Source organism: Thalassophryne amazonica, chromosome 2, assembly GCF_902500255.1.
Source record: "Thalassophryne amazonica chromosome 2, fThaAma1.1, whole genome shotgun sequence".
NCBI classification, from domain to species: domain Eukaryota; kingdom Metazoa; phylum Chordata; class Actinopteri; order Batrachoidiformes; family Batrachoididae; genus Thalassophryne; species Thalassophryne amazonica.
In genome coordinates, this window is record NC_047104.1 from 17,637,866 (window position 1) to 17,644,695 (window position 6,830).

General features: G+C 44.7%; 1 long non-coding RNA gene across 1 annotated transcript; it reads right to left on the bottom strand.

Annotated features, from left to right (window-relative positions):
- Positions 1-1,759: 1,759 nt before the first annotated feature.
- On the bottom strand, positions 1,760-5,315 carry LOC117501880. Its single transcript, XR_004558112.1, has 3 exons — positions 5,304-5,315; positions 4,286-4,294; positions 1,760-1,879 (listed from the first exon to the last, which is right to left on the bottom strand). It is a non-coding gene; the product is annotated as an uncharacterized LOC117501880 (long non-coding RNA).
- Positions 5,316-6,830: the final 1,515 nt, after the last annotated feature.

Consider the following 6,830-nt stretch of genomic DNA (forward strand, 5'->3'; position numbering starts at 1 on the left):
AGTATTACTAGAGGTCAGGGTAATGCCATCCAGAGTAAGGATCTGGTTAGACACCATGTTTCTAAGATTTGTGGGGCCAAGTACAATAACTTCAGTTTTATCTGAATTTAAAAGCAGGAAATTAGAGGTCATCCATGTCTTTATGTCTGTAAGACAATCCTGCAGTTTAACTAATTGGTGTGTGTCCTCTGGCTTCATGGATAGATAAAGCTGGGTATCATCTGTGTAACAATGAAAATTTAAGCAATGCTTTCTAATAATACTGCCTAAGGGAAGCATGTATAAAGTGAATAAAATTGGTCCTAGCACAGATATATATATATATATATCAATCAATTCAATCAATTTTATTTATATAGCGCCAAATCACAACAAACAGTTGCCCCAAGGCGCTTTATATTGTAAGGCAAGGCCATACAATAATTACGTAAAAACCCCAACAGTCAAAACGACCCCCTGTGAGCAAGCACTTGGCGACAGTGGGAAGGAAAAACTCCCTTTTAACAGGAAGAAACCTCCAGCAGAACCAGGCTCAGGGAGGGGCAGTCTTCTGCTAGGACTGGTTGGGGCTGAGGGAGAGAACCAGGAAAAAGACATGCTGTGGACCTTGTGTGTGTATATATATATATATATATATATATATATATATATATATATATACACACACACGAGGTCTGTTAGAAAAGTATCCGACCTTATTATTTTTTTTAAAAACCATATGGATTTGAGTCACATGTGATTGCGTCAGACAAGCTTGAACCCTCGTGCGCATGTGTGAGTTTTTTCATGCCTGTCGGTTGCGTCATTCGCCTGTGAGCAGGCTTTGAGTGAGGTGTGGTCCACCCCTCTCGTCTATTTTTTATTGCGAATAAATGTCTGAACGATTTGGAGCTTTGTTGCATCAATTTTTTTCCAGAAACTGTGAGAGACCTCCAGGTGGACACCGTTCGAAAAATTAATATGGCTTTCAGGGACGATTTTATGGGGATTAAACAGATTACGGGGTGTTACTGCCACTTTAAGGTCGGCCCACAACTGCTGAGAGCGCGGCGCGCTCCCAGCCCCCATCGACAGGCTGACATCCCGCTGAAACAACCAGATCATTTCCAACGTGAAAGCTTTGTTGATCCGGGACCTCGTCTGACTTTCACAAAAAGGCAGAAGATGTGGACATCAGCACTTTTTCCGGCACATTCCACCGTTACAGGAGTTTTTTTCATGGAAAGAAAAGCGGAGGGACGCGCCACGGCTCCGTTCATTACGCGGGACAAAACCACCTCAGTGTTGGTCTCTCAGGACAGCTTTCAGGTGGATTTCGGACGGATTCCGGTTGCTTTCCAGTCGTGTGAATATCCGATTGTGATTGTGCATGAGCTGGACATGCCAGAACATGTCCCGTGAGGCTTCATCATGGCGTTGCTTTGCGCCGAGCGGCTGCACCGCGACGCGCGGAACTCCTCCGCACGTCTGTCTTAATGTGCCGGAAAAGTGCTGATGTCCACGTCTTTTCACAATTCCTGTGCTAGACAGAGGACATACCGGATCAAGACAGCGTCCAGTTTAAAAATGAACAGCACATTTCACTGTTACAGGAGTTTTTGTCATGGAAAGAGAAGCCGCTCGGCGCAAAGCAACGCCGTGATGAAGCCTCACGGGACATGTTCAATTATTTTGAATTTTAGAGGCCATGAAATTATAGGTTGAGGATGTATTCTGTGTTTTCATGTTCCTTCTTCTCCTTTATCAATTTTTATTATTTTATTAACTTTTTAGTGATCCACTGATATGCACTGTAGATGTTTTCCATGATGCACTGTGCAATGAGAATGCTTGCTGCTGTTAATCTGGCAACGAAGAACTGCTTACACCATTTTTGCTCCTGATATAGGTGCTGCAAGGAAGGAACTGCTTACACACCATCAGGGTGCAGGATTGGGGGGCTCAACTGAATGTGGATGTTGTGAAAGTGTAGGTACACGGACCCACAACAGGGGGCGCAAATGAACGGACAATGGAGTAGGTCAAATAACAACAATTTACTGTTGCGAATGTGCACAACCAATACAACAGATTACAACACTAGACAGGAGTCAAATCACAAAGGTGTCGTGTGGGCAGGCTCGAAGATAGGAGACACCTGTCCAAAGCAGAACCGGAACCACACAATTTCCTCCGCCACCAGACCCCGGGAATACTGGAGCCGCCAAGTCCCGAACTCCCAGGTGGCCACTGCCTCCGCGTGTCGGATCTGGTACTGCTGGCGAGGAACAAAAAGCAGTTAAATGAGGGCGCGTTTGCACCCAGCAATCCGTATGGCAGGAAAGCTACCTCCACCTCTCGTTGGAAAAGTAGTTCACAATACAACGCTCAAGTAACAAAAGGATACTGTCTCACAGTCAGCTGAGGTACGTTACCTTCAAGGTAGAACGATATCTCGGCAAAGAGGTGGAGATGTCGTCTGGCTGATATACCAACACTGATTCTGATGAATGGTGACAGCTGTCAAAGATGATGAGCGTCAGCTGTCACCCTGGCTGCTCCTGTGAGGCGGCAGCGCCCTCTGGTGCCTGGAGCCCGCACTCCAGGCCGGGTGCCCTCTGGTGGTGGTGGGCCAGCAGTACCTCCTCTTCAGCGGCCCACACAACAGGGGACCTTAGATCCCTTCCAAATAATGTCTAAATAGTGTCTGATCCTGTCTGTGTTCTATTTTTTAATATTTGATTTTTGCAATCAACTCTCTTGCCCAGAGAGAGTTTCTCAGGGGAATCCGGTGATGTCACAGCTTTTATCACCCAATGTAAGTTACATTTTGAGATGATCTCATCAATGTTCCTGTCAGACAAGATGAAGATATCATTTATGATATCTCACCTCACAGGGCACGTGGCATCCTGGGCCACGGCAGAATGGAGCAGGCAATCCGAGTCCTGTTGCTCTCTCTGACTCTTCACCACTGCATTACGGCAGGTTTTTCAACACGTCAGCTGGTCAAGAGGCAGCTCAATCCCTCATGCAGCTAACTGCAGTTGACCTCCTCACGCTGGCCATCTGTGTGGATCGACTTATGACGGACCGTCCCCGGAGGGAGAACCATGCTCACAGCAGCGGATCAGCTTCGTCCAGTCTTTGCCCCACCACTATGTCCGGAGCCGGTTCCAGCCTGCTCCGAGCTGACTCCAACGAACCCATGCAGCTGGGACGAACACGCCTTTCCATGGAAGAGCGGCATGGATGTCAAGAGGAAGGACCCTGCTTCTACTGTGGACAATTCGGCATTTAATTTCAAGTTGCCAGGTCAGGGGTGCTCCTATGCAAATTAAGCTGCCAGTCTGGATGAGTCAAAATACTATTTTTCCCCTCTGAGCCTCAAAACACAATCAAAGCTAAGTTAACATCTGATCATTCCTCTGTGACAATTCCTGTGTTTGTAGATTCAGGATCTGATGCTAATCTTCTGCATTCTTGTCTTGCCAGGACTCTGCACCTTAAATTGCACCATCTCTGTCGCTGGTGGTTCATGCCGTAGACGGCAGTCCGCTTGGTCAGGTTTCGTATCAAACACAATTGGTTAAAACTCACACTGTCAGGATTCATGGCATGAAACGAACAGTATGCTGGACACAATGTGCAGACTCAGACTCAGAAGGTTGAGTATTTAAAGGCTTTATATAGAAAAACAGGCACAGGTTCAGTAAACAGGTGATCAGTTCACGTGGCAAAGGTAATCAGCAGAGGCAATGTTAAAAAACAAGCTGGGTTCAGAGGCAAGGAGAAACAAGGTTGTCGGAGCTGAGGAAAAATCTGAGTCCAAAAAAACCCGAGCAAGGTTCAAAAACACAGTGAGTCCATAATCAAGAGGCAGAGGCAAAAAAAAAACAAGGTCATACACAGAAGAGCAGACGGTCAAGGACTAACAAAACAAAACCTGACTGGAACCCAAACAAAGTCAAAATGAACTGGCAAAGAACAGAGAAACATGCAAGGCTTAAATAACAGGGTGTGATTAAGGAAAGTGAAAACAGGTGTGTGAGAAAGTTCAGGAAGGAGACAAAGCTGAGACAAGCAGGAGCAAGAGACTGCAGTAAATAAACACTAAGCAGACAGAAAGAAAGTGGAAGGTGAGTCCCAAACATAATGCAAGAAAAATCTACACATGGAAGGAGCAAAGAAACAAAACCAGGAAAACAAAGTTGAGAACTGAAAAGTGATCAACAAGAGAATTAAAGGCTGGGGCTGAACCAAAACAGAACTAACATGTGGCAAAGGTATAGCAAACAGAAATTACAAGCAGTGACTATCGTAAAACGGAAAATAAAACCAGTGACTAAAGCAATCCTAAACCGAAAATCAAAGACAGGGAACATGAACATAGACAGAACCAAGATGAAAACCCAGGCCTGGGGCAGATCATGACACACAGTAGCTGGTGAACACTCATAAAGTATCAGTTTTCACATCTTCGATAGTATGACTCACACACACACACACACACACACACACACACACACACACACACACACACACACACACACACACACACACACACACACACACAAAACAAAACATGTGGCTACACATGTCAATTATTAATATTATTATTATTATTATCATTATTACTACTATTATCTATGCCTATGGTTTGGCACGGAGATACGGAATTTCCGACAAAGTGGCGAATCCAAAGGCAAGAATATGTACTTGATCTGTCGTACCTGATCATGTCGTTCTGGGGGAAAGTGAAGTTTGCTCTTTAACGTCTTGATTATTGTTCTTTACAACACTGTTTGTCCTCTTTGTTCCAGACTAATGTATATGTCTGAAATTCGGTTTGCTTTTATTAAATTCCACGCAGATTAAACGTAGCAGACACTGATTATTTGTTAATTGTTTTAACAAGTTTTCAGAGTATCATGCAGTCTCTTATTAACGTGATGAAAAGCATAAAAAATTACATTTTTATAGTATAATATTCATTTACAATGGTCATCATGTGGATTCTCTATGTTGTTTGACTGCAGCGACTCTGGCGCGCAAGGGATTATGGGATATATGAAAACCCTGGATGTATTTGTATTGCGTTCGCCAATGTTTTCATCGGCCAAAAACAGCCACCAGAGGGCACTCCGGTAAAGATTGTGTTAACCCATATGCTGGAATAAGGGCTAGAACTCTTTAGTTTATTACTTTCCATTTCAGTCATACTCACAGGTGAAATGTTCGTCCACAGCCTTTGAACTGGCAATTAGCGCAGTTTATAGCTGCACATGAAGGCATTTTTTTGGCGAAACAAAGCATAATATCACGTGCGCCTGGTTAAAGAGCGGTAGAAAAGACCGTTCAGGAGCGGTACATGCGACTGGCCAATGAGCAATCCAGTGTTTCATATATATATATATATATAGATCAGTGGTTGTGGTCGGCGGAGGTTTGTGCTCTACTGAGGGCCGCTTTGGTTTCACCTCCAGCTGCTGCGCTCTCTTCCATGCGTTACGGTAGGAGGTGGGGCCAGCTGGAGCGTGGAGGGCCTGCTGGGCGTGTCCAACCTTTGTGTGCGTGTTGTGGCGTCAGGCTGATGCTGTTCCGCGCTGTTTCCGCAGGAAGCGGGAGGAAGCTCGGCTTCGGAGAGCGGAGGAGCCGCTGAGCCGCGCCTCCCTCTGGATGTAAACCCCTGCTCGGTGCGGAGATAGCAGGAGGCTCAGACCCCGGCACAGACCGCAGTCTGTGGTCCGGGCACCGGGACCCGCCCGCGCTGCTGTCACAGCTGTCAGTCAGGTAAAGGATGCACGTGGCTGCGCGAGAAATCTGTTCAACCTGTTCATCTGTCAGCAGCTTCTAGCATTTTAATACCGCATTTCTATCTATCTATATAATCTATCTATCATAAAGATTGTGGACACCCTAGAGATTCATTCTTTTTTCCTGATCAATGGATCAACTGAACATCAATTTTGAAATCTCCAAACACTCCTATTGACAAAACTCAAGGGAGGGTTTTTTTTTTCTTTTCTCAGTGAATCAGGTAAACTGGGAAATAATGACCAATCACTCACTGAAAAGAGCAATGACATTAAAACTTTGTTGCTTTACTGCCTGGCAAATGACATCACAAAGACATGCACTGATCACTTCATCATAAAGTCAGCAGCCACTGTGCTTTCCTGAACACTGTCACCTGTGTGCTTGCTCTAGGGGGTTGGTAAGGTTAGACCTTACTTGTGTGAAGCACCTTGAGGCAACTTTGTTGTGATTTGGTGCTAAATGAAATGAAAATAAATTGAAAAATTAAAATTGCTTTGTGTCAGCCTGGTCCTGTCAGTTAAGATGATTTCAACTTTCATCGAGCCTGACAGAATGCACATGGTGAACTCAAGGGTTTATTTGTTGTATTGTTACAAAGTTTGTGTCTGTGTGCGTGCAACTGCAAAGTACTGCAGACATGTTGAGGAGCCACAAAAGCAGATGACACCTGGATATAGGAAGGAACGACAAGGACGCTTGGTGAAAAAAAAAAAAAAATCGGGAGAGTTGGAGAGATGAGGAAAGTTGACAGGAGTACAAAGAGATATGGTATAAGGTTAAAAGAGCCATGTCGTGTGCTAAGGAAAAGGCATATATTGAGCTGTACATGAAATTAAACACTCAGGATGGAGAAAAGGACTTGTATCCATTGCCTAGACAAAGGGACCAAACTGGAAAAGATGTAGATGTAGGTTAGTTTGGAAAAGATGCAGATGGCAATGTGCTGACAAGGGCGAAGAGTGCTTTTGAGAAGGTGGCGAGAGTGTTTTGAGGAGTTAACAAATGAAGAAAATGAGAGAATAATGTGGAGA